The sequence below is a fragment of the Calliphora vicina genome, chromosome 5, assembly GCF_958450345.1.
Source record: "Calliphora vicina chromosome 5, idCalVici1.1, whole genome shotgun sequence".
Classification (NCBI taxonomy): domain Eukaryota; kingdom Metazoa; phylum Arthropoda; class Insecta; order Diptera; family Calliphoridae; genus Calliphora; species Calliphora vicina.
Genome location: NC_088784.1, coordinates 45,282,800 through 45,310,535, shown reverse-complemented (window position 1 = coordinate 45,310,535; position 27,736 = coordinate 45,282,800). Strand labels below are relative to the sequence as shown.

The 27,736-nt window shown below is 31.6% G+C and overlaps 1 pseudogene; it reads left to right on the top strand.

Annotated features, from left to right (window-relative positions):
- Positions 1-4,342: 4,342 nt before the first annotated feature.
- On the top strand, positions 4,343-5,504 carry LOC135961205 (putative nuclease HARBI1; annotated as a pseudogene).
- Positions 5,505-27,736: the final 22,232 nt, after the last annotated feature.

Genomic DNA, 27,736 nt, shown 5'->3' with positions numbered 1-27,736 from the left:
AAAAAGTTATATTTCCATAATGTGTCTACATATGATATACATATTTCTTATTAAAATAATAATAAAATTTTGAGGATTATGATAACCAACTACCGCTACCGCAAGTCTTTCAAGTATGGATATTTCAACATCAAATCAAATGCAATCATTAAAAACATTGACGTAATAAATACCCAATTGCTCGATACCAATATTTCTGTAGTTCCTTTAGTTTTGCATTTCCCAGAAGCTGTTCAAATGGATGAATTTAATGAAATTGATTAGGAATTTATGCTTATAAGACAAATAAAAGATGTTGATGAAAATGGCATTCTGCTGCTTTACACACTTGGTCCTATATTCAAAACCCTCTATCTTTGATATTCATGAAAATTACTTTTTGATGGTAAAATGTTCAGTAAAACAGCCCTCATCTATGATGTGAATTTCTTACAAACATATTGTTTTTGCTATTTTATTTGCATTTTTGTTATTTCTCTATGTTATACAATTAATTTTTTCCGAATGCAAAAGTATATATCTTTTCAAATAATTAATTTTCAGATATTTTTTTTGGAATAATTTCTACTTGCAATTCATGTTTTTTTTACTAATTTTTGAAGCTGAACATGAATTTTAAATTTTTCAATCATTTAAAAAAATTAATTACCATGGAAATATTTTACCTTTTTGTTTTTGGAATATATAATTTCCATGGCATAACAATTAATGGTTAAAGTTGGAGTTTGCATAAAAAAGTGTCTACTTTTAAAGTGTTTTTTTATCTTATGTTGTATTATTTGCCGTTATCTAAATAAATCACGTTAAAAACTGACAGATGGCATAAATGAAATCAAAATAATTTAATTCTATTAAAATGCAAAATCCTCTATCTTATTTTCTTCTTTATAGAAGAAAAAATAAATAATGCAAAATTTTAAAAACAAATTATATATGAGATTCAGTAGTTCCTTTAAAATAATAATTGTAGCATACCGAATTTTAATAACTCAAGTAATACGCGAAATAAAATTTTTTTGTCTTTCCTGAAAAGTTGTGTTTTTTAATATAGAGAGTTTTGAATATAGGCCCTCGATATATTGAATTATAAAAATAAACCTGTTTCAATGAGAAAATATTATTATTTTTGTGCAAAACTTTGGATACGGTAATTTAACTTAAAAAACGGTAATTTTTTAGGGCTGTACGGTAATCGAAATTAAAAAGTTAACATCACTGCTGGAAGTTACGGGATTCCGTTCGTTTACTTTTAAAAACTTGTAACGAGAGAGCAAGAGTGTTTAAAGTGACAGTTCGTATATTACTGGACATTTTTTGTCCAGTGAAAAATATCAACATAAAAAATATGTTTAAAACACATGGTTGCAAATGTAAACAAAAATAAAAAGTTGAAAATTAATTCAATTTACGTTTTTAATTTAAGTTTTGCAAAGAAAAGAAGTAAAATAACCCAAAACTAACGTTTTAAATTGATATGTAATAAAATCAGATTTCGAAAATAAACCGTACCTTATTCGTACTGTACATTTAAAGAACACATTCCCTTCATCTGTTTTTAGTGTTTGTGCACATGTACATATACAATATACCGTACACTACGATTGTGAGATGATGTTTGCAAACATTACGAATATGGTACGGTATATTGTACACATTCACTACGTTTAGGGTTTTTTTAGCGTACATTTAGCTAAGATTTTGTTGAACATGTGGAGTATTGATGAAGGCAGAAATTGATATATTTAATACAAAAATAATGACGGAGAAGTAAGAAAATGGAAAGATATGTATTTATAAATGTGTTTAATTGTAAATTCATTTCGTTTTTTATGTTCCGAAATATTTTATAATTTTTTAGGATGTTTTTAGATTTTTACTTTTGAATAGGACTTGAATTTAAAGATTTTTATTTTTTAGAAAATTATAAATAATTTTTATCGAAAATAATTTAGGCCCCAATTACACTGTGCAACAAGAAAATCTTTCCCGAATGAGACCAACGGGAAATGAAAGTAGATAATTAGTATACCAAAACCCCCAAAGGGTTTTTAAAAGTTAGCTCGTGTTTTAAAGTTATTCGCATTTAAAGTTCAGCTTTTTTGAGTAAAAATTTTTGATATATATTTTATGAATAATCTATTGAAGTAAGTCAATATTTATATAAAGTAATTTTAGTTGAATGTTCTACTCCTAATATACTTAAAATTCATTAATTTTAACACTTTTTGCAGATTTATTTTTTTTTTTATTTTTATAGTTTTTGGTACTTAGATACGCAATTACCAATTACCAATTTTTGGAGAATTGCTGTAAAAGTATCGTGTATCGAGTATTTGCCATATTGTTTGAGTACTCAATACTCAAAAGTAGTTACTCAATACTTTTAGACTTGTATTTTTACAATTTACGGCCATTTTCACAATGTACGATTAAAAGTTAACGTGAACTTTAACCGCAAGTTAGGCTAATATGAATTTCACAATGTACGATTAATTCTTAACTGACACTATTTAACAACAAAGTTGCTGTAAAATATAACCGAATAAATTTCGCCAGTTAGCATCTTAATTGTGAGAAATATAATAAAAGAACATGGAAAAACATTTATATTTTTGTAATATTTATAATTTTTAAAAGTGTAAAGCGATGAAAAGTAAATTTTGCACGGGGTGATCCATATACCACCCGGATATTGCACTTACAAACCAAACAACAAACGTGCACTTTTCCTTGTTGGTTTTCAGTAATTGTTGTTCAGTTTGTTCTGTAAATTTTACAGTTAGGTACCTTATGCCCAGTTTTTGACTTGTTATTTAAATACGTATTTAGTTAATTTTAACTTAAAATTAAGTTGTATTTAAATACAGTTTGAGTTTTTCAGTGCTACATAATTTGTCTTATTTAAATAAGATAAAAGTATGGTAGCACTACTAAATATCAAAAATTTATCGATAGTTTTGCTTAAAACAGCTGTTCAACCAAAACAAAAATTGATACATTTTGCCCAATAAGAAATAAAAGTTTATTAAACAATAAAATTATTGGTAGGAAAATGCACAAAAGAAGCTCCAATTGCCCCGCATCGGAATTGTAGTTTTTGCAAGACGCTTTTTTTAGCAAGACGCTGTTGTTTGTTTTTTTTTTACTACAATAGAGTGAAAAAAAAACCAAACAACAAAAGTCAGCTGTCAAAAACATATGGTAGTTTATGAAACTTAAATAGAATTTAAATGGCCAACGTTGGCCATTTAAGTATCATTTAAAAAAGCACTGAGAAACTCATTTTCGTATTTAAATAGAACTTAAATATAATTCATATTTAAATACGAAGTCAAAAACTGGCTCTTAATATTTTTGAATTTTGTACGTTTTTTTATTATACTACTAACGGCCATTTTCACAATGTACGATTATTTCATTTTAACCGGAAAATTAACTAACTGTCGGTTTGTTTAACGGGGACCATTTAACCAACGGTTACCGATTTACGTTTCACCATCATTTGATTACTTAACCATGGCAGTCTGAATTACTTAATTCGCGTTTTGAATTACGATTGCGAATTAACCTGTTTACACGACAACATTCGTAATTCAGTTTGACATTTATTTATTTCTTCTTCTTGTTTTTTTCTTCTGTTTACATGTTTTGTTTATTTTGTTTGTTTGGTGCGAATTTTAAATTTGTAATTTGGCAATGGATAAAAAAGGTAAGTAAAAACATAAAATTGTAGCATTATTAATTAAACAAATATAATTTAATTATTATTTTCATTATTAGAAAAAAGAAAAAGTGCAAGCAAGTGGGGCCAGGGGAGCGAGCGGGCTTTATTAGAGATGTGGGCTGAAAGAATGGCAGAGCTGCGTGGCTTTAACTTTAATCAGACTTTTTATTTCTTTTAATTTATTTAATACAAAAATCTTTTTCTTTATTTTGTTTTGTTTTGACATCTTTGTTTGGCCAGCTGATTTTGATACATAAATAATCGATAAAAATTAGAGATGACAGTCATTCGTTCGTAATTCATAATGTAATTCAAACTGAATTACGTACGAACAAGGTAATTCGCACTTGAAATTTTGTATGGCGAATCATGTAATTCAGTTCGTAATTGGGGGTTGAATGACGAATGAGAGCGTGAATGACGAATAATGCCGTCGTGTGAACATGGTATAAGTGTTGTGATGTTAGCAAAACAACACAACACCTAATTTGTTATCGATGAAAAAAAAAAAAAAAATCCGTAAAATTACATCGCTGCGTATAAAAAACTGTCAAGTTGGAAAAAAAAAGCTTCTAGAAAATTTGTAACGCGCAATATTTTTAAATTAAAAGTGAAATAATGGATATAAACACCGAATTATTTTTTGATGATGATGATAGTAGGACGAATACACATATGGCACGTTTACGGAAGAGGATTCGGGATAGTTCCAACCCCTTGGAGCTACCAAATGCTGAGTACGTATAATTTGTCTGAAATCATTAGCTATATTAACACATATATTTCAGTTTTATAAAATTTTTCCGAATAGATAAAGATGTTTTTTTGTATTTGCTGCCAAAATTAAGCGACTTTTTAAAACCGTTAACACGGTGTTTGGCCATTCCACCGATTCTTAAATTGTGTTGTGCGCTGAGATTTTTCGCAGATGGAAGCTACCAAAGAAGCAGCGGTAATGACTTTAATATTGGAGTTTCGCAACCAACAGTCTGCATGATTTTGAAGGATATAATAGAATTCTTTGAAAGAAAAATTTGCAAAAAATGGATAAGCGCCCGGATGACTGAAGAAGAAAAAAATTCCAACAAAATGTAATTTTTTCTCAAAAACGCGATTTCCAGGTGTAATTGGCTGTATAGATGGTACACGCGTACGAATTGTAGCGCCTGCAAAGGAATTGCAACATTTGTATTTGAACAGGAAGGGATATTACAGCCTGAATGTCATGATTGTGAGGAAGATTGTCATTCTTCAACTCAAGTAAATTATTAATGAGTGAATATTTCTTTATTATATTAGGTGTACGACTTCGAAATGAAAATACACTATGTAGATGCGCGATATCCCGGCTCAAATCATGACTCCTTCGTGTGGAATATGAGTGACTTAAAGCAATATTTACACAAAATATGGAGGAGAATGCATGGATTTTAGGAAGGAAATTTTATTTTCGTATTTCTTTTTCTTTAAATTCACAAATTTTTAGGTGATAACTCCATTTCGAAGTGCTGCTGAGGGATCGCAAGAAAGTCGTTTTAATACAGTCCATGCAAAAGCAAGAAACGTAGTTGAAAGAACAATTGGAGTACTTAAAAGCAGATTCCGTTGTTTACTCTCTGCGAGAGGTTTGCACTACACTCCCGAAAAAGCGACTCAAATTACAAATGTTTGTTGCGCATTGCACAATTTAAGCAAACATTTTAAAACTGAATTTATTGAAGAATTGCCTTTAGTAGAAGGCAGAAGTAGAAGGCGGAGAACCTACAGTAACAAACATTGATGAGTCTGCACAACAAATTAGAAATAATTTAATGCTTGCTATTTTAAATGAATAAAAATTTTGTTAACATATTTATTGTTTTAATTCACTTGACCTTGAAAATAATATAAAAAAAACAAACTTAACTTATTCATATGTAAAAAAAATAAAAAGTAAAAAAATAAAAAGTTAAAAAAATTAAAAGTAAAAAGAATATAACGTAAAAATAATAAGTAAACTAAAATAAAAGCTATTTATCACAGTCCTGAATTATTTTATTTGTTAATTGAAGTTTGGCTACTATCAATTTCATTTGTAGGTCAGCCTTCTTTTTTTTTAATTCATACATTTTTTTATTTATTTGGTAATTTTTATATGAATTACTCTCCAACCTTTTCAAAGTCTCTAAGATCTTCTCTTGATTTTTTGATTGCATTTTTAATATTTGCAAACGTTCGTCCCCCAACTTCTTTCTGCAATTTTTTGGCAATTGTGTTTCGGCAGATTCAGCAGTCTGTGAAGGCTCCTTACGTGTCATTGTTATTTCCGCCCCATCGGAATCTTCTTGAATATGCATACCCATTGCAGAACCATTTGGATTAACTTGGGTTTGCATTGAGATGAGTTCCACAGTGCTCTGTTCTAATGAGTTCAAACTTATTTCTGTGGACGGACCACAACCAGTAGCTTGAAATTTTTTTTATTTGATGCCAATTTTCTTTTCAAATTTGCCTTATAGTGAGTCCATACCTCTTATAAAATACAAATTAATTTTAAGTAATATAATACAAATTAGATAGTACATATACTACTAACTCTTTGCCATTCTTTGGTGTTTTTAATTGGCGGTCCCAAGCTATTTAATTGCTCCGTAAAAGTATCCCATGTGGCCTTAAGTTGCATTTTGCTAAATCCAAATGGTAACTTGCCTCGCCCAATACCTGGATGAATTTGCATCAGCTCAACCATCTTCTCCATTTGTTTTTTATTTGTAATTTTACTAAGAAATATTTATAATTTAGTATTTTTTACAGTTATTTATGTTTTGCAAAGAAAATTGTATGCATACTTACAAATTTGTCTCCATTTTCGTTTTTCAACTTGTAACGTTCAAAAACAACACCAAACAAGCAGTTGTAAGTTTTTGACAGTGCTGACAACATATAAATACACATGTTGTAAACCATAATCGATGTTACAAAACACAAACAACTCCAAATACAACAGTGCCGACAACAGTTGTAAATCATGATCGCATTTTAAAAAATACAACACTAAAATAACAACTGTTGTAAAGGGTAATCGGGGCTGTTGCGGCAGCCCCTTTAAGGGAATAAACACTGTATTTTAGTTTCCCGTATTAATTCAAAACGATAAGTTCAATTATCTAAAAATATAAAGTTACATTAAATTCATTAAAAGACTACAGTCAAAAAACTTACTTAATTCTATCCCTTCTTATTAAACGATGTAATAAAATTAGGACTTTTCTTCTTTCAAGTTCATTCAGATATGACAGAATGACACGAGATTAACAAGACATAACTAATCGTTACTTACAACAAACGAGATCAACATATGATTGACATAGATAAATTGAAGTACATTTAGTCTGGCAATAACACATAAAACGGTCATAAATGATATTAATTTGTAACATTCCGCCGCCCGTGAGTCGATCTGGGAGACTCACCAACGTCGAGTACAGCCAACTTTGACGCTGGTCTTCTTAACTCGCCCACTGCTGTCCTAACCACCACCGAGCGAATCTGCCCATCAGCTGCCATAAAAACTTCTTCAACCACCCCTTGTTTCCACTGCCAACGAGCCTCATTATCATCACATATAACTACCACATCATTTACCTGGATTGGCCTTACTGGATGATGCCATTTTGTCCTACGCGTCAACTCTGGGAGGTTCTCCACTACCCATCTCTTCCAAAACGTTTGTTTGAGTTGCTGAAGTATTTGCCACTGCATTCGTAGGCAACCCTTATCTGGCACTACCGGCGTCTGGACCATATTTGGACATCCCATTAAAAAATGGTTGGGCGTCAGAGGCTCCTGATCCGTACTATCTATTGATAGATGTGTCAATGGTCGAGAATTGACTTATGAATGTGTCAAGTTGAGGAGATTTTTCCTTTAATGTAATTTGCAATACTCTTTTTACGGTTCGAACCATCCGTTCCCACGCGCCTCCTGCATAGATTGATTCTTGATTCTGGTGCTTGAAATCCTCGTGGTACTGCTTTACAATCAGGTTTGTAAGTAAGTGTTTTTTGGGTAAAATTATAATCTCTCTAGTACAGGTCGGAAGGCAAGTAGCGTTGCTTATTCGTCCAGATAATCGAATCATACCGTCATTATTTATAAATCGAACTTGATTTTGATACTGGCTTACTCAATTTCAATTGTTTATATTCCTCTGAAAAACTGTTACGTTGAGCTACTTTGCACAAAAATAATTCGGATTCTTTGATTTCCGTAGCAATCAAATACTGCTGGAATTCTGCCATTGAATTTTCACCACCATTGGCACGTGCTTTGAAAAACTTTACTGCACGTCTGACCCAACCCATAACTCTGAGCAACTTATAGTAAATTGATACCTATCAAATAGAATAACTGAGACATCTTGTACCGTAGATACAAACTTTGATCTTCTTTCGGATTTACATTCATACTCTGACACATCATCTGGTAACTTCGGCCATTGTTCTATGTTCGCCTTTAAAAACTCAGGTCCCTCCAGCCAGCATGATTTGGTTGTGGAGATACTCTTGGTCTCGTGGCTTCATCTGCAGGGTTTTTTAAACCGGGTACCCATCGCCATTGATCCTCTTCAGTGTATTCCAATATCTCGGAAATACGATGTGCAACAAATTGTTTATAAATTCTGGAATCTGATCGAATCCATTTCATCACAGTTCTAGAATCGGACCAGAATGTTACGTTTTTTGGCTCGATATCATGACTTGACATTATCATTCTACTTAGCCTGACACCAAGTACTGCGGCTTGAAGCTCAAGGCGCGGAATGGTAAGTGGCTTTATCGGGGCGCATCTTGACTTTCCGGCAACAAAGGTTATATCCACCATGCTTGTACCAATAAGCAACAGCAGCAAAAGCCACCTCACTTGCGTCCACAAAGACATGCATGTCATTGGTAGTCGTAGGGTCACAGAATGTAGGACTATAACACCTTGGTATTCTGATCTGTTGCACTTTTTCGAGTTCTTTGTACCATTTAAACCATTTGTCATACACTTGCTCAGGAATTGGCGAACTGCAGTCCAATTTGTATCTCCACAGGTCCTGCAACAACAACTTTGATACTATTACAACATTCGCCAAAAATCCAAAAGGGTCAAAAATTGACATTGTAAGACTTAGGATCTCCTTTTTGTCGGCCGTCGATTTCCTTTTAAAACTTCTTCTGGCACCTTGTTAAATTGTAGAACAAAACAAAAAGTGTCCTCTGCCGGTAACCAAAACAGTCCCAAAATCTTCTCAGACGTTATTTCACTGCTACTTAAATTTGTCGAAAATATTTTACTTAATTTGAATTCACCAATATCCCATACATTGCTGAACTCTTTAGAATTCGACACAAATCCCCTTAATTCGAAGTTAGCTTGCTGATGAATAGAAATTACATCTCTGTTCACGGCAATTACATCGTCGACACTGTCGAAGGAGTCCACGTAATCATCAACATAATGGCACTCAATTATAGCCCTTGCCGCCCGGGGATGTGAATTCTCATATTGTATTGCATTTATATTTTTTACGTATTGGGCCGAACAGGGAGAACTGGCTGACCCAAAAATCATCACCTGCATCACGTACACATCCGGCGATCTTGTCGTGTCACCATTACGCTATAGGAATCGTTGTGCAACTTGGCCATATCTTTATCCATTTTGGCTTCCAGTAACCGAAGACGTTTCATGGCAATAATATAGCTATCGGTAACATCAAATTTATTTTGCCTCCATAAAAGGCCTGTCTCATACTGAAGACCGATTTTCAACATAGTACGCTGAAGAATTTCCTCCGCTACTTTGTCATCATTTGATGTTATCAACTTCGTATTTTGAACACCAAAATTTTCTATAGTAAAATAATCAGCTATTTGTTGTTGAATCTCATCCAAAACATCCACATCAATTCTACATACAGTTGCAGCTGGTGAATCCTCGTTTGACTCGAAAAATATGTTACCCAAATTAGTTTGGTGTACGGCAAAACAGTCATCCAAATTTACTACATTTAATGGTCGAACGAGTCTTATGTGGGGTAACCCGATCAGCAATTTTGGCATAGCATCTAAATAATCTTCTACTTTTATTTTATTCAAAATCGGAAATTTATTTTCCAAATTATTAGAATGTAGGTTTTGTGCTGGCAATTTTAAATTCCCAGTGGTCCACACATTTCTCATGTCAAAACTCGTACTATTTTCATTAGTACCACATATTTCTAAATTTACTTTTCTCGACACTTCATTCGTTGTTTTGCCTCCAATCCACCCGAGGCACAAGTTGCTTGTTGAGCCTTTCAAGCCTATTTGCATTGCAACATCCTCCTCTAGAAGTGAAATCTTAGAACCTTCGTCTATAAAAGCAACAATATTTATAGAACCCTTTGGTCCCTTTAATTGAACTGGCAAAAATTTAAATAATGTCCCCGTGTTAGATGAATTATCAACAATTGCATTGACAACACTGTTTGCATGTTCAGTGTTTATCGGTATAGTACCATTACTAACGTTTGACATTTCGTTTCTATTGTTACAGTTTCTATTGTTGTTTACATTTTGAACTCTATCCTCATGGAGTAATCTGTTATGATGGGTTGATTTTTTCCTTTTTACCACAGCCCACATCAATGTTCTCAACCTCAGTTGCAAGAGCGATATAAGTCGCAACTTCATGCAACCATGTGCTAAATTGGCGTTCGCTGGGATATTGACAGAGATTTTGTGTAGAATATCGCATCCATTCCTCTTTCTTTGATGGTGGCAGCTTATGGATTAGTTCGTCAAGTAGAGTAGGGTTTGACAAATGAGGGGTTGCACCGGCATTCTCCAAAAAAGCAGTAAGGTTAGATACCATCGTACTGAAATTTACAATTTCATACATTTTTCTTACAGTTATAGGTGGGATCGAACGGACTTTGGCAATTTGGCTACGTATGAGAACCTGAGGGCGTCCATAATGGAACTCCAGCACATTCATTAACTGACTGACGCTGTCCGGGTGAATCAAAAAAGTTTCAACCTTTTATTTGGCATCTCCTTTTAACGCTTTTTGAAGTCGCATTAAATTTTCTAAATTTGTGTAATTGTAATTTCTTGTTGTTTCATTATACGCGACGTTAAACATTGGCCAATGCTCTGGTAAGCCAGAGAACTCAGGCAAGTCGTGTAGTTTGCGAAGTTCACGATACGTTTGCCTCGCGCTAGGCTGTGGTGCTTGAACCGGCATAGCAGTATTTTGTGAATGTGGCGGCAAATAATTAGATGAAATAGCGTGTGACATTCGCGGTGTCGTATTTGTAAATATGTGTGTAGATTGCGGTTGTACGAATGTGGTCGGTTGTGATGATAAAGGGGGCAAAGTGACTGTAGTTGGGACAGGTTGTTGTGCGGCAGTATTAGGGAAATAATACATATATGGCATTTTATACTCACATAAGTTCGATTGTTGTTGCATCGGCGGCATTGATGCTGGCAGCACGGCTGTTGGCATTGTGTATATGTGGCAGTTCGCTCCGGCAGGCGGTGTTGTAGTTGTATTAAGCGCAGCCATTCCAAAAATATGTTGGGCTTCTGTTGGCATGTGGGGTCTCGCCATTAAAAGTTTCAACGATTCCTTAAGTTGCAAAATTTCTTCTTTTAATTCCGCTGTATATGGCTGTTCAACCATCGTTTTCTCATTGTCACTACAGGTGTCTAACGACTCGGCACTGTTAGATTTGGCGGCATTATTTCCTTCGGCATCGGACATTTTCTTTTCCATTAATCGCTCACTTCGGCGTGGCATTTATAACTAACTTCGGGAAGATAAAAACGACAGCATCCAATTAAATAATAAAAAATGTTGCGGCAGCAAACTAAATGTGACGCCAGTAACACCGGATAGAAATAATAAAACACTTTAAGGGAATAAAAACTGTATTTTAGTTTCCCATATTAATTCAAAACGATGAGTTTTATTATCTAAAAATATAAAGTTACATTAAATTCATTAAAAGACTACAGTCAAAAAACTTACTTAATTCTATCCCTTCTTATTAAACGATGTAATAAAATTAGGACTTTTCTTCTTTCAAGTTCATTCAGATATGACAAAATGACACGAGATTAACAAGACATAACTAATCCTTACTTACAACAAACGAGATCAACATATGATTGACATAGATAAATTGAAGTACATTTAGTCTGGCAATAACACATAAAACGGTCAAATTGAAAATTAAATAAAACGAATAATAAAATTCAAATAAATGATATTAATTTGTAAAAGGGGCCTTATATTTTGAATTTTTATAGAGAATGTGCATAGAGCGGAAACTAAAAAATTTACATATACGAGTTTTGTTTGACAAAGGCAATAAATCAATACCATTCATTCATGTTTGGGGTTTCCCACACATTATTACAGATAAAAATTCTTTTTTGCAGCTGTCAGTATCATAAATTATGTATATATATTGAAAAACACATTCCATGAAATTTGCATTGACAATTTTTACAAGTACCATTAAAACTCTTTTGAAATGGAAAAAAAATAATGGATTGATTGAAACAGGTAGTATAATAAAATTAAATTTCTCCAAAAAATGCTCACTTGTATTCAGTTGCATTTTTTTAAAAAATATTTTATTCAAGATACCTATACGCAGCTTACAAACTTAGTAAAAATAATTTTCAAGCCAATCCAATTGTTCTATTTTGCCTTCATTTTATATCTAGATCAACAAATTATTGAAATGAAGAAATTAAATAAAAACTAATTATTTACTCATACAAATTTACTCACATAAATAATGAAAAATTTAACGGCATGCATATATTTCTAATAGCCAATACAAGTAAATAAAACAGACAAACAATAAACACATAGAAAAATACTATACCCTACATGTACTTTAAAATCTTCACTACCTACATGAACCCTAAAAAGTTCACTACGTGTACGCTAAAATCTACCCTTAAAAGTACACTAAACGTAGTGTACATTTCGAAAAGTAAATAAACGCTACGAGGTAGTGAATGTGTAGAATGTTCCCCAGCGGCGAAATTTTTGAGGCCATCAGCTATAAGGCCTTCTGTAAGACCTTCCTGGACCTTTTTTTAGATCCAGTACTCATGCTCGCTTGCCTTCTCAGGAAGACCTTATGGAAGGCCTACCTGCTCCCTTCTTTTTGTTGCTAAAAACGTAGTACAAGCAGAAAATACCGTTAAAAACTCACATTCCAAAGACAAAACTACAAATACAAAAAAATGCAAAAAGTGAAGAGAAAAAAGAAGTAAACTTAAAATAGTTTTGCTTTAATTCTTGGACAAATTCTTTTACTTGGTCATTATTGGATTTTATTATAAAAAAATTAAAATCAATAAGATATCGCTTAGGCCGGGTAAGTTATTAAATTTTAAACATAGTTTAGGCTTAATGAAATATACAATTTATTTAACAAAATTTATTTACAAAAGGCCTGAAAATAAGCCTGTGAAGAAGGCCTGCTACCATGACTGTTAAAGAAGGCCTTGGCTGGCTAGGACATCGTGTGTAAAAAATATATGAGTATGGAATGGGTCAATAAATTCTTGTGTCTGCTAAATAAGGCCTTCCAGAAGGCCTGCTTACTACTTCTTTTCGCCGCTGGGTCCGTACCTTATCGTAGTGTTTGCAAACATCATCTCACAAACGTAGTGTACGGTATATTGTATATGTACATGTGCACAAACACTAAAAACAGATGACGGGAATGTGTTCTTTAAATGTACAGTACGAATAAGGTACGGTTTATTTTCGAAATCTGATTTTATTACATATCAATTTAAAACGTTAGTTTTGGGTTATTTTACTTCTTTTCTTTGCTAAACTTAAATTAAAAACGTAAAAAAGTACACGGCTTTCATTGCGAACGGTCGAACTTTTATTGTGCTCCTGAAAACTAAATAAAAAAGTGTTTTAAACTCCTTAAAAATTTAAAAACTTACAAATTTAAATTGTGCAAAAAAAAAGAGAACCAAATCTGTCTTAAAAACGGTTTAAAATAAACAATAAACTCTAAATTAAATAATATTTAATTTTAACAAAAGAAAATAAACAAAAAATATAAAATCAAAATGAATCTCTGTGATCAGTGCAATAAAGAATTACCAACAAAATTTGTAAAGTGTTTCTCTTGCAATTCGAATTACCATTTCTCTTTGTGTTGTTCTCTGTCAGAAAAAACATACGACACCATGCATGCTGAGCGAAGATCTAATTGGAGATGTCAAAAATGCAAACCTCGTAAGCAAGGCGAATTTATACAAGGTGGAGTCAGTCAATCAGCTGATTACTCTTTTTTCGCTTGTTTGGTTCTAACACCTGTCAAAGCTTGTTTTTATACTTCAATATCTACATATTCTAAGCTAATTAACAAAATATTTATATTTTGCATAAATAAGTAAAGCCCTCACTATTCAATTATCTACACTATATTTAGTTTTAATACATATTTGTTTAATTTTTAATTTCTGTTTTTTGACATTTGTTAAGACCATTTGTTGTTTTTGTAGAACTACCACCACCTTGTATAAATTCGCCTTGCTCGTAAGGCTTCAACTAGCAGCAACAATGCCTACCACATCGTAATAGACGATTGCTCTACACAACCCCAACAACAAAAACAGCAACGAGACGATGATGGTGAAGAGAATGATGACACCAAACGCTACAAAGAGGCACTATGTCTAAACGATGTAAATAAGAGTGTTTTTATGGTTATATCCGATGTCACAGGTCTAAAAGCCGATGTAACACCAGTAAAATCTGATATAAGCGACATAAAAACAACAATGATCGATTTAGCTAATAACATAAATCAAAACAACACACAAATAAACGCAAACATAGAAACTGCCCTCAACACAATAACAAATACCCTTACAAACCTTACTGATCAAGTGAGCGAATTGTGCGAAAGCAATAAAGAAAAAGATAAACAAATACAAGACATGAATAAAAGAATAAACAACCTGGAACAACTATTAAACAAAAACATCGAAATAAAAAACATAACAAACCAAAATGTTCCCCCCACCGAAATTGTTAAAAAAAATTGCAGCATCAGTAAATGTTGAAATCAATGATGTAGATATCAGTAACTCGTATAGCTTAAAAAAATCTCAAAAAGTTATAATAGAGTTCAACTCTTTAAATAAGAAAAGGGAATTGATGAGTAAGATTAAGCGCCATAGAGTAGAAAATCAAATAATAAATAATGACAGTAACGAAAACAACTATATCTACATTAATGATCATTCCCAGCGGCGAAAAGAAGTAGTAAGCAGGCCTTCTGGAAGGCCTTATTTAGCAGACACAAGGCCTTATTGACCCATTCCATACTCATACATTTTTTACACTCGATGTCCTAGCCAGCCAAGGCCTTCTTTAACAGGCCTGATAGAAGGCCTTCTTCAACAGGCCTGGTAGCAGGCCTTCTTCACAGGCTTGTTTTCAGGCCTTTTGTAAATAAATTTTGTTAAATTATTTGTATCTTTGATTAAGCCTAAACTATGTTTAAAATTTAATAACTTACCCGGCCTAAGCGATATCTTATTTATTTTAATTTTTTTATAATAAAATCCAATAATGACCAAGTAAAAAATTCTCACAACCGCTTTGTCGAAGAATTAAAGCACAACTATTTTAAGTTTACTTCTTTTTTCTCTTCACTTTTTGCATTTTTTGTATTTGTAGTTTTGTCTTTGGAATGTGAGTTTTTAACGGTATTTTCTGCTTGTACTACGTTTGTAGCAACAAAAAGAAGGGAGCAGGAAGGCCTTCCATAAGGTCTTCCTGAGAAGGCAAGCGAGCATGAGTACTGGATCTAAAAAAAGGTCCAGGAAGGTCTTACAGAAGGCCTCAAAAATTTCGCCGCTGGGATTTAACAACACACAAACGCCGTTTACTCTGGCAAGCAAAAACAAAAGCCAGAGAGTCTGATTGGAAATATGTGTGGGTGCGTGATGGAAATATTTTTGCCAAGAAAAATGATATATCCAATCCTATTATAATCAACAATACCGCTGATATCGAGTTAATTACATTAACAATTTAAACCCAAAACTAAATTTTTATAATAAATACACTTTTGCTAATTTTTACTCTTTTTATACCCTTCACCTTCGTGAGAAGGGTATATATAAGTTTGTCATTGCGTTTGTAATTTCTACATTTTTCATTTCCGACCCTATAAAGTATATATATTCTGGATCCTTATAGATAGCGGAGTCGATTAAGCCATGTCCATCTGTCTGTCCGTCTGTTGAAATCAATTTTCTGAAGGCCCCAGATATCTCCGGGATCCAAATCTTCAACAATTATGTCAGACATACTTTCGAGAATTTTGCTATTTAAAATCAGCAAAATCCGTCCATAAATAACGGAGATATGAGCAAAAATCCGAGACAACCTTTGAAAATTTCATCAAAAAACACAATGTATTGCATGCTTTGACAAAAAAGCAACAAAACGTATGTTTTTGGATGTGCATGCTTTGCGTATTTTTTTTTTTGTGTTTTGTTTCTTTTGGCGTTGTTGTTGTTTTTTATACAACTAAACGTTTGTTTGGTTGTGTGTTGGTTTTTTTGTACAGTTTTAAAGTAAACAAACATATTCAAAAAACAAACTGGAACCAAATTATTGAACAAAACTTAAGTGCACATGAATATTTTAATAAAATATATAAAACTTTCAATTATATTTATGAAAACTCAAAAACAATTAAAAAATATAATAAAAAAAGAAAATCAAATCCGTGGATTAACGAAGATTTAATAAAAGGTTGCGAAATACGGGATAAACTTTATAATAATTATCTTAATAATAAAAATAACAAAAAATATGAAATTGAGTACAAGAAATTCAGAAACTCTTTAAACAAAAAATTAAATTATGCTAAAAACAGCTATTACAGACAAAAATTTAATGAAATCACTGGTAAAAATGTAACCAACATAGATAAGACCATAATTACAAATTTTAATAATGAAAACGTGTACAACTTAACTAATAATTTTGCCAAAAGCTTTAATGAAAATGTTCAAAAATACTCCACAATTGTAATATTAAAACATTAGAACTCCGCAAAACATCAGTACAAAATTCAATGTATATATCACCTACAAACGAGATTGAAGTGTACGGTATTTTAAGAAGTCTAAATATCAATAAAGAAGCAGGAGCAGATGGGATCAGGCCAAAAGATTTGAAACACAATGCTAATATTATAACCACATTAGTAACATCATTTATTAATACTTGCATCTACAGCGCGACAATACCAGACCTACTAAAAACATCTATAATCCGTCCAATTTACTAAAACGGCACTAAAAACGATTATAACAACTATAGACCTATATCAATTCTCCCGGTTATCGAAAAAGTCTTAGAGGAAATAATAGTGAAGCAACTTTCTAGTTTTCTGAGGAAATATAAAATTATAAACCTTAACCAATTTGGTTTTCAAAAAGGGAAAAACATCAACAAACTCCTTGGAAATTTCTCTAATTTTATAAATAGAAGTTTGAGCGAAAATAACCACTGCCTAGTTCTTTTCATCGATTTTAGCAAAGCTTTTGACACCTTATCACATGAAAATCTGATTGATATCTTGGAAAGAAATGGCGTTAGAGGCAACTCTTTGAATTGGTTCAAAAACTACCTTCAATTAGAACATATCGTGTCAAAATCCTAAACACAACGAGCAGCCAAACCACTTCGAACAACGGTGTACTACAGGGGTCAAAACTAGGTCCTATTCTCTACCTCATATATGCAAATGAAATGATCAACATGCTAAAAAACTGCACGACATTCGCATACGCAGACGATACTGCAATAATAGTATCTCACAAAAATGTTGATACTGCAATTAATGTGATGCAAAACCAATTAGATAATATAAATAAATGGTGTCATGACAACGGGATCGTAATAAACTCATCAAAATCTAAACTAATGCACATTAAACCACCTCACATCACCCACACTAACATAAACATAAAATTTCACGATACCCAATGTCTACATGATACAGTCAACAAAGCCAATTCAACTGATAAATGTACAACAATGATAGAAGTGGTAAAATCATATAAATATCTCGGTGTTTATGTCGATGAAAATTTTAAATGGTTAACTCACATCCAATACCTTCGCAAAAAATTACGGAAAACAGCATACAGCCTATATCATCTCAGCAACTGTACCACATTTAATGTCCTTAAGCAGGCGTATTTTGCACTAGCTGAATCATACTTGAGACATGGTATTACTTCATGGGGCAGTTCTACATACTGCAAATCGCTGCAACAAACACAAAACCAAATTTTGAAGATACTATTTAAAAATCTCCAGTACAACAAACGATTTACTAACTACGACCTGGTTTACGGTAACACAGCCAATAATATAAACACAAACAACTCTACGAATAACAACTATCCAAACAACAACACCTCAAACTCCAACATCCAGAATCGCAGAAACTTGAACGCAAACAATATAGAAAGTAATAGCATTAATAGGAGCAACAACATCAGCCCAAATAATAACATCGGTACCCAGCTAGGAATACTCAACGTCAAAAGTATATATTACACCACACTTTTTAATGAATTTTATAAAGACGACAGATTCCTAAAACCACTAGACCATACATACAGCACACGACTTCGTACTGAAGGAAGATACAAAGTTGAGCGCTACAGAAACAACTATGGCAAAAACACCTTAGCCGTTATATTACCTACAATTTTCAACAAGTTACCGTTATATCTACTTAATATAACTAATATTTATAAAAGAAAATCATTATTAAAATTACATTTTATATCCTCGCAATGAGTTTAAACATTTTAATATCTAAACATAATAAGGGTCCTCATGTAAACGCTTAAAAGCCTCGCAAACTGTGCAATCTGTGCATTTTTACACTCTCGCAAATGAAATGTCAAAAAATGTATGGAAATTCGTTTGCACAACTCCGATAAGTTTGCGCGACAATTTAGACTCGCAAACTTGAATTTATTGTGCATTTGATGAATCAGCTGCTTTTGTTTACTTTTATTTAAAAGAAATAAAAATCAAATATAAAAATTTTGTGCATGTTAAAATTGTGTAACTTTGGAACAGAATGATTGTATTAAATGACATTGTGTATGAAAACATTAACCAACAGCTAGAACATAAACAAAATCCTCCAAACTATGTATACCACCGTTTGTTCCAAAGATTTAACTTTCATTCAACATTTTAAAATTAAAATTTATACAATTTGAAAAAAAATTATTAAAGCTTTTGTTGAATTTATGTATTTTTATTTGACAAATATAAATTTTCTGTATAAACTTGCACAAAATTAAAAAAGGTGGGTTCATGAAACATGTCGCGCAAATTTGCCCATTTGCACAAATGGGAAACTTAAGCGTTTAAATGAGTACCCTTAATATGTATATATATTTTTTAATAAAATTATTTGAGTCTATATTTTTATTTTTGTATCCTGCAGACAAGCCGAATGGCTTCGCGGGATTAGAACTAAGTTAAATATGTAAACAAATTTTTTAAATGAAATAAAATATTGAGCCCTCGTTTGGCGTTATTAAAAAAAAAAAAATTGAATTAATTTTCAACTTTTTATTTTTGTTTACATTTGCAACCATATGTTTTAAACATATTTTTTATGTTGATATTTTTCACTGAACAAAAAATGTCCAGTAATATACGAACTGTCACTTTAAACACTCTTGCTCTCTCGTTACAAGTTTTTAAAAGTAAACGAACGGAATTCCGTAACTTCCAGTGATAATTTTTACAAATTATTACAAATTATCAAGTACACGAACACAACTATTGTTGCAAACGTAAACAAAACAAAAAAGTTGAAAATTAACAAAATTTACAAGTCTTGCAAAGAAAAGAAGTAAAATAACTCAAAACAAATGTTTTAAATTGATTTATAATAAAATGTAACATATTTTTACAAATTGTTGTTCGCGTACTTTTTCGGATATTTTTTAGATTGAGAGTAAATGTATTTTTAGTAAAAAGTGGCAACTCATATATGAAGTAAATAGTTATTATGGAATATCTGGTGAACTATAACTGTGAAAGCCGCCAAACTTCGATGTATTTACTTCGGTATCATTCCGCGTATCTTGGCTGAAAATGAACTATAACTGTGAAAGCCGCCAAACTTCGAGGAATTTACTTCGGTACAATTCCGCGTATCTTGGCTGAAAATGGGCGTGGCACCACCGATTCCAAGTAAATAATTATTTTTGAATATCTGGAGAACTATCACTGAAACTTTATACGAACCAATTTGTTATCACTTCATGAAGTCTAACTCATCGGAACAGGGGGTGTGGCACCTCCCATAGAAACTAAATAGTTATTTTCTAATATCTTGAGAACTATAATTGTGGAAGTGTTCTAATTTTAGTATTTTTTTAGTGGACGTACAATGTAAATTATTAATTTAGAATAACTTCAAACTTTGTCCGAATCTCCCATATCATTTTACATTCTTTGGCTGACAATACAAAGTAAATAGTTAATTTCGAATAGCTGGAGAACTATAATTGTAAAAGCATTTAAAATTTTTACGAATCAATTTCATATTAATGTACGGAGTATAGCTGAAAATATGCGGAATTGGATTAGTAGTCGTGGCCTCTCCCATTAAAAGTAAATAGTAATTTCGGCTATCTGGAGAACTATAATAGTGAAAGTGTTCAAACTTTACACGAATAAATTTCATTTCACAGTATGAGTTCGGAACAGTGGGTGTGGCACCTTCCATACAAAGTACGTAGTCAATTATTAATATCTAGATAACTAAAATTGCGAGATTCTTAAAATTTTTTTTTATATTGTAATTTTAAGTAATTTATCTAAACCTATCATACAAAATAAATAAATATCATCAAATATTTATAAGCTTTGTCTGAATTACTCTCTTATATACATATGGGCAATTCCACGAGAATCGTTACCACGACAGAAAACCATTGAATTTTTTTTCTTCAAAATTTGAATAGAAGAAAATAATAAAATGTTACTATGTGAAAGTATTTTTTAATGTTTTAGATTGAAATTGCGACGAAAACTAGGCTCCCAATTAGCTTGTAATATGAAATGAATTTGACTCTGATTGTTTTTTTGCTATTATCAAATTGTTTATTGAAACCGAATGTATATTTTCTATTCATTTTTTTAGTTTTTGTATACATATATTTACAGAATATACAGTGGTTGACAAAACAATGGAAACTTTTCCAAATATTTCATTAGTGGCCTAAAATCTGAAATAATTTTTTAAAAAATTTTAACATTTTTGTTGTATTTTATTTGTATACTTTTATTAACTTAATTTAACAAAAAACAAAGGACATAATTAAATAAATTCTAAAAATGAGAACAAAATTAAAAGATTTCTTTTACGGCATTGACAAAACAGTGGAAACTTAGGTATTATTTTAACAAATATGGTCTAAACTTTGCAATAACTCAATATTTTGTTGGGTATCCCTTATTTTTTATAACTGCTACACATCGACGATGCATTGAACCAATTAAAGAGTCAATGGTCTCCTTTGAAATATTTTGCCATTCCCTTATAACCGCCTCCGATAAATCTTCCTTCCTGGTGTAATTTTGGGTCCTTATTTTACGATCTACAATTTCCCATAGATTTTCTATGGGATTGAGATCTGGCGATTGGGCAGGCCACTTCAAAACACGTACCTCGTTGGATTGTAACCACTCGGTTACAACCCTAGAGGTGTGTTTTGGGTCGTTGTCGTGTTGGAATCTCCAAACTAGGGGCATATTTTCCTCAGCGTATGGATACATAACATCGTTTAATATAGTTCTGTATCCTATATAGAGATGCTAATCGGGACTGATTTTTGAAAATCCCGGGGTTCGGGATTTGGTAGAGAATCCCGAAAATTATAAGAAAGAAACGTACATAATTATTTCTTTACAATTGAAAGACAATTTTTCATTTAGCAATTAATTACTATTAGACACTAAAAAGCATAAAAAACTTGCATGAGTACATTATATAAGAAGAAATAACAATAAAGTATGTACATTAGGGTGGGTCGATTTTTTCACGAAAAATCGTATAGCAGAATCGCATTCTACAGAAAATTCTAAGAAATCTTCCCCAAGAAACCATAGGTTTAAAATCAAATCCCATTTTGCGCATTTCGTGTTTTATCCAATAAAAAAACTATTAAAAAAGATATTACTGAAATATCATTGGATAAAAGACAAAATTTGCAAGATAGGATTTGATTTTAGACCTATGGTTTTTTGAGGAAATTTTCTTAGAATTTTCCATAGATTACGTTTCTGCTATACGATTTTTTACTTTTTGATCGTCCATACAAATCGACCCAGCCTAATGTACATACTGGTAAAAAACAGTACTTTAGTAAAAAAAATAGTGTTTATTTTAAATAGCTTCTTAAGAGTACTATTGCATATACGGTTTCATCTGCCATTCTAGACATATGCTGCTACCGATAAACATCTTTCACATCGGCAAACCCATTTGCCAATACTTATAATAAATCTGCAAGTATTTTCCTCTTGTTCCTTCAGAAATAAAATGATCTATTTCTTTTGCTAGTTGCTAATCTACATTATAATTTGGTTTAGTTATTGTGATTTGTGGTTTTTACATTTATTAATAATATCTTTTATCCTTTTAGCAATCGAAATATTTTCATTTTGTTCGAGCTCCTCATCTGAGATAAAATCAATTTCATTTGATTAGGATTTAAATTGAGTTTTGTTAGATAACAAAAAAAAGTGAAAAATTGAATTTCTAGAGGCCGACTCAAGGAAAACCAAAAATACTGTTATCCTTTATTAACTATATTATAGAAGTTGAGCTTAACAACTTTGCTGAACATCACTTTGCGATATTCGGGCATGTAGAATGTCAAAATCCACGAAAAAGGCACACAAAAATTACAATTTCTCCTATTTAATTATGAAAAACGGGATTTGGAAAATCCCGGGATTTAAAATTAAAAAATTACGGTCTTGGGGGTTTAACAAATCCCGGGAACGGGATTCCCCGTTTGGCATCTGTAATCCTATACCTGTCATGGTATCTTTTATAATATGAATTGGGCCCATACCTTGCCCTTTAAAACATCCCCATACCATAATATTGCCACCGCCAAACTTTACAGTCTTATTTGTGTACTTTGGATCTAATCTTTTTCCCTTTGGTCGTCTTACAAATGTTCTCCCATCACTGCCTCTTAAATTATATTTGGATTCGTCGGAAAAGAGGACAGTATTCCATTTCTGTTTAAATGATACTTGGCAAATTGTAGATGAGCAGAACGGTTCTTTATAGAAATGAGTGGTTTTTTCACAGGACGATAGCAACCTAGACCAGCCTCATTTGCCCTGCGACTAACTGTTCGGGTACTTATTTCTAATTTTAGGCTATTAACAACCTCTCGAGGAGTTATTTTTGGGAATTTCTTGAACTCTCTCGCTATTAAATTATCTTGTCTAGGAGTAGTCTTACGAGGTCTTCCACCTAAATGTTGAGTTTTTACAGAACCGGTCTCACGAAATTTCTTTATAACTTTTGAAACTGATTTTGATGCTGATTTATTTATTGAATATTTGTTATTCTTTTTTGATTTAAACCAGCTTTAAAATCGTTAATTATTTTATTTTTTAAGTCTTCACAAATCTTAACTTTAGCCATTTTCGTTAACTTTGAAAAAAGCAATTATGCGAAAAACTTAGAAAAAGCAATTGCGAAAAATTACCAGAATTTAAAAATAAAATAACTGTAAACAGGATGCTTTTTACATCGTTCTTTTAAATATTATTTTCGTTTTACACTTCTTTCTTGAAGAAGTTTAAAAGTTTCCATTGTTTTGTCAGTAGCGAAATAGTGAATGTTTTTACTTTTGTTCCCTTTTTCAGAATATAATTAATTATGTTGTTTGTTTTTCAGTTAATTTATATAAATAAAACTATACAAGTAAAATACTGAAAAAAAAATATTTTAAAACAATATTTTAAATTTTAGGATACATATGGAATATTTGGAAAAGTTTCCATTGTTTTGTCAACCACTGTATATTGTTTTATTATAAGAGGAAAATCTGTCACGTACGATATTAAATTTTATTTATTATAAAATCATCCAAAGATTGTTTTTATTTAAATATGACGGATTGTAAAGGAAAAATATTTCGTTTAGTGTAAGAAATTAAAAGAAAACATAACGCCTCTCACGATTCGAATATTTTCGCATATTTCTACATGTACCTCAAAATAAGTTCCGTTTTATGTCACGTACGTTATACCCTTATTTCGCTCAATATTTTGGACAACAATATTTCGAAAGAACTTTTTATTATTTTAAAATATAGTACCCTCTGAATGGAACATAAAGACAAAATTATTTTTCAGATACTCTTATTTTTGCAAAATCTTTTCCACTCTATAAGCGTACAAATGTCACGTACGATGATATGGAATTGCCCATATGTATGTATTTATGATTGCGGTATTATTAATATTCATTTATTATACCCTTCACCTTCGTGAGAAGGGTATATATAAGTTTGTCATTCCGTTTGTAATTTCTACATTTTTCACTTCCGACCCTATAAAGTATATATATTCTGGATCCTTATAGATAGCGGAGTCGATTAAGCCATGTCCGTCTGTCTGTTGAAATCAATTTTCTGAAGACCCCATATATCTTCGGGATCCAAATCTTCAATAATTCTGTCAGACAGGATATCTAATGATAGATATTTCAAAGTCCATTGCAACGATGTAGATATAGTAAGTTGGACCTACAAAGGGTCAAAATCGGGAAAAATATTTTTTAACCCGAATTTTTTTTTCATCAAAAAATTTTTTTTGTCATATATTTTTTTTCAAAATTTAAAAACAAAAAAAAAAATTTAAAAAAAAAATTGGAAAAACTTTTAAAACAAATTTTAAAAAAAAAATTTTGAAAAACAATTTAAAAAAAAATTTAATTTTGTTTACCTAAAAATATTTAAACAAATTTATTTTAAAGTATAATTTGGTGAAGGGTATATAAGATTCGGCACAGTCGAATATAGCTCTCTTACTTGTTTTTTTATAAAATGCTTTCATATTTTTTTATTTTACTACGATAGGGTAGCTAATATGTCGATTATGGATGGCAACCGAACTTCAGTTGCGTTGCCAGAGGGCAACCACTAATTTCTGGTTGCCATTTAGCAATAGAAAATGATGCTGCCAGTTGCCATCTGTAATACCATTAAGGCAACTGACAACGCAACTGAAGTTCGGATGCCATCCATAATCGACCCATAAGCTCAATGGGTAAAGCTAGTTATCTATATTATTTATTGCGATCTTTCAACTGGGAGTTTTTCCCGAAAAATTATAAAACTTCTCAGATAATAATGATACCAAAGCCTGGTAAAGATCTGGCCGTCCCAATCTCCTATAGACTTCTTTGTCTGTTGAAGAAATGCGATAAATTATTCCAACAAAAAATCGAACCATTTTCAAATTAGAAACTTTGGTTTCCGCGAACGCCACGGTACAATTGAATAAGTTAATTGTAAGATAAGATAATCATAATCATAAGATAATCAATTGAATTAAAAAAAATATTGTTCGGCATTTTTAGATGTCTCCTGATATATAAAATGAAATTTTTGCTACCAACATGTACCCATAAATCAGTGATGTTCAAAAATAAAAATGAAGATGTATTGGTGAGAGAGCTACCCAGCAAACATAATGTCAAACATTTAAAATAAGAACAAAATAATGAAAGTTTACATTTAGAATTTTTGTCACATATAACCAATTTATTTAATGAATGTAATTTAAATTTTAAGGAAAAGAAAAAATATGCATTATACGGCCTAAATTCTATTTAATTTTGTATTTATTTTTGACTTTGTTATTATGTGTTCAATTGCAATTGAAACGCTTGTGTTTGCTATGCTTCGTCCAAAAACAACCAACAACAATGCTTAGTAAATGTCTGAAAAAAATGACGATAGTCCGTCGCATGTGTTTTCATCGAGAGCTAAACGATGAATGAACAAAAGTTTTTAAAAGAGCGTAACAAATGTGTGTATATTTTTCAAACAATTGTTGTATGGCGTGAACATTACTGCCATAAATACTGGAGTCATGTCTATGAGTTAAAAAGTAAACATGTTACTCAGTCTGATTATGTTACATACATTGGTATTCACTTAGATCAGTAATGTTCACGCCATACAACAATTGTTTGAAAAATATACACACATTTGTTACGCTCTTTTAAAAACTTTTGTTCATTCATCGTTTAGCTCTCGCAAGCTTTGCGTATTTTGTTTCTTTTGGCGTTGTTGTTGTTTTTTATACAACTAAACGTTTGTTTGGTTGTGTGTTGGTTTTTTTGACAAAAAAACAACAAAACGTATGTTTGGATGTGCAAGCTTTGCGTATTTTGTTTTTTTGTGTTTTGTTTCTTTTGGCGTTGTTGTTGTTTTTTATACAACTAAACTTTTGTTTGGTTGTGTGTTGGTTTTTTTGACAAAAAATCAACAAATCGTATGTTTGAATGTGCATGCTTTGCGTATTTTGTTTTTCTTTTGTGTTTTGTTTTGTTTCTTTTGGCGTTGTTGTTGTTTTTTATACAATTAAACGTATGTTTGGATGTGTGTTGGTTTCATTGCCTTGCGTATTTTGTTTTTTCTTTTGGTGTTCTGTTTCGTTTGGCGTTGTTGTTGTTTTTTGTGTTCTTGATAAATTTAGGATGCTGTAAGCTGAAAGTGGGCAATGTACATACATACCTATATACTAATTATAAAAAATAATAATGCATCCACAACAAAGGTGAAGGGTATATAAGATTCGGCATAGCCGAATATAGCACTCTTACTTGTTTTTGTAAACAATTTGCTGCGAAATTTGATATAAATTGCTTAAATCTTTAATTCTTTCATTTATGTAGTAAAATTAGATATTTGATTTAAAAAAACCATAAAAATTACAAATTTTTAAAGGTAGTCTTCTGCTGTATATATACACAAAAAATTCTATAGGTTACATTGCCTAAAAATATAGTATAAATTCAACTAAGCGCAAGGGTAGAATGGCATTTACAAAGTTATTTAGTAAATATGCCTAAAATTTTAGTTGATTTCCTTGTTCGAAAAATCGACAACAAATTTTGTTAAACTTGCTTATAAACTCTTCAAAATTACAAATGATAGTAAAGCTAATTTATACTTTTTGTTTTGGTAATTATCTTTGTAATAAAATATCTGTTTAGTTAAATTAACTATTTTATATAGTACTTATAACAATAAAATTTATTTTTTGTTTATCTTTATTCAATGATAAAACGGATACATTAACATTTATATCTTACTAGCTGAACCCGGTCCGCGTTGCTGGCCCTTAGAAAACATCTGTTTGATATAGCAAAGATTTTAATATACAGTGTCGGACAAAGTCGGTGATCCAACCTTCAATGTTAATACATGTAGTGGCATTTCGTCTGGTTCCAATGAATTCAAAAATTTAGTATGGAAATTTCTTATTCATGCACCTAATATGCAAGAGTAAACAAAATTGTTTATCACAGACCGAAAATCAAAAATCTGACTTTACACTGTTACCCAAAAGGCTTTTTTGAAGATTCCGTGAAAATTTCATCAAAATCGGTCCAGTAATTTTTGAGTCCATACGGAACATTTTTATCCATTTTAATGAAATACTAGCTGAACCCTGTCCGCGTTGCTGGCCCTTAAGCCTAGTACTCTGTTCATATTTGCGAAAAATCATGGTTTTTTCATGCGAAAAATTGTATATGCAGTTTGACAGCTCGCTGTTGCTTTTAATTTCGTGCGAAAGAAGTGCTGCGTATGTTATTTCGTGTGGAAAAATAAG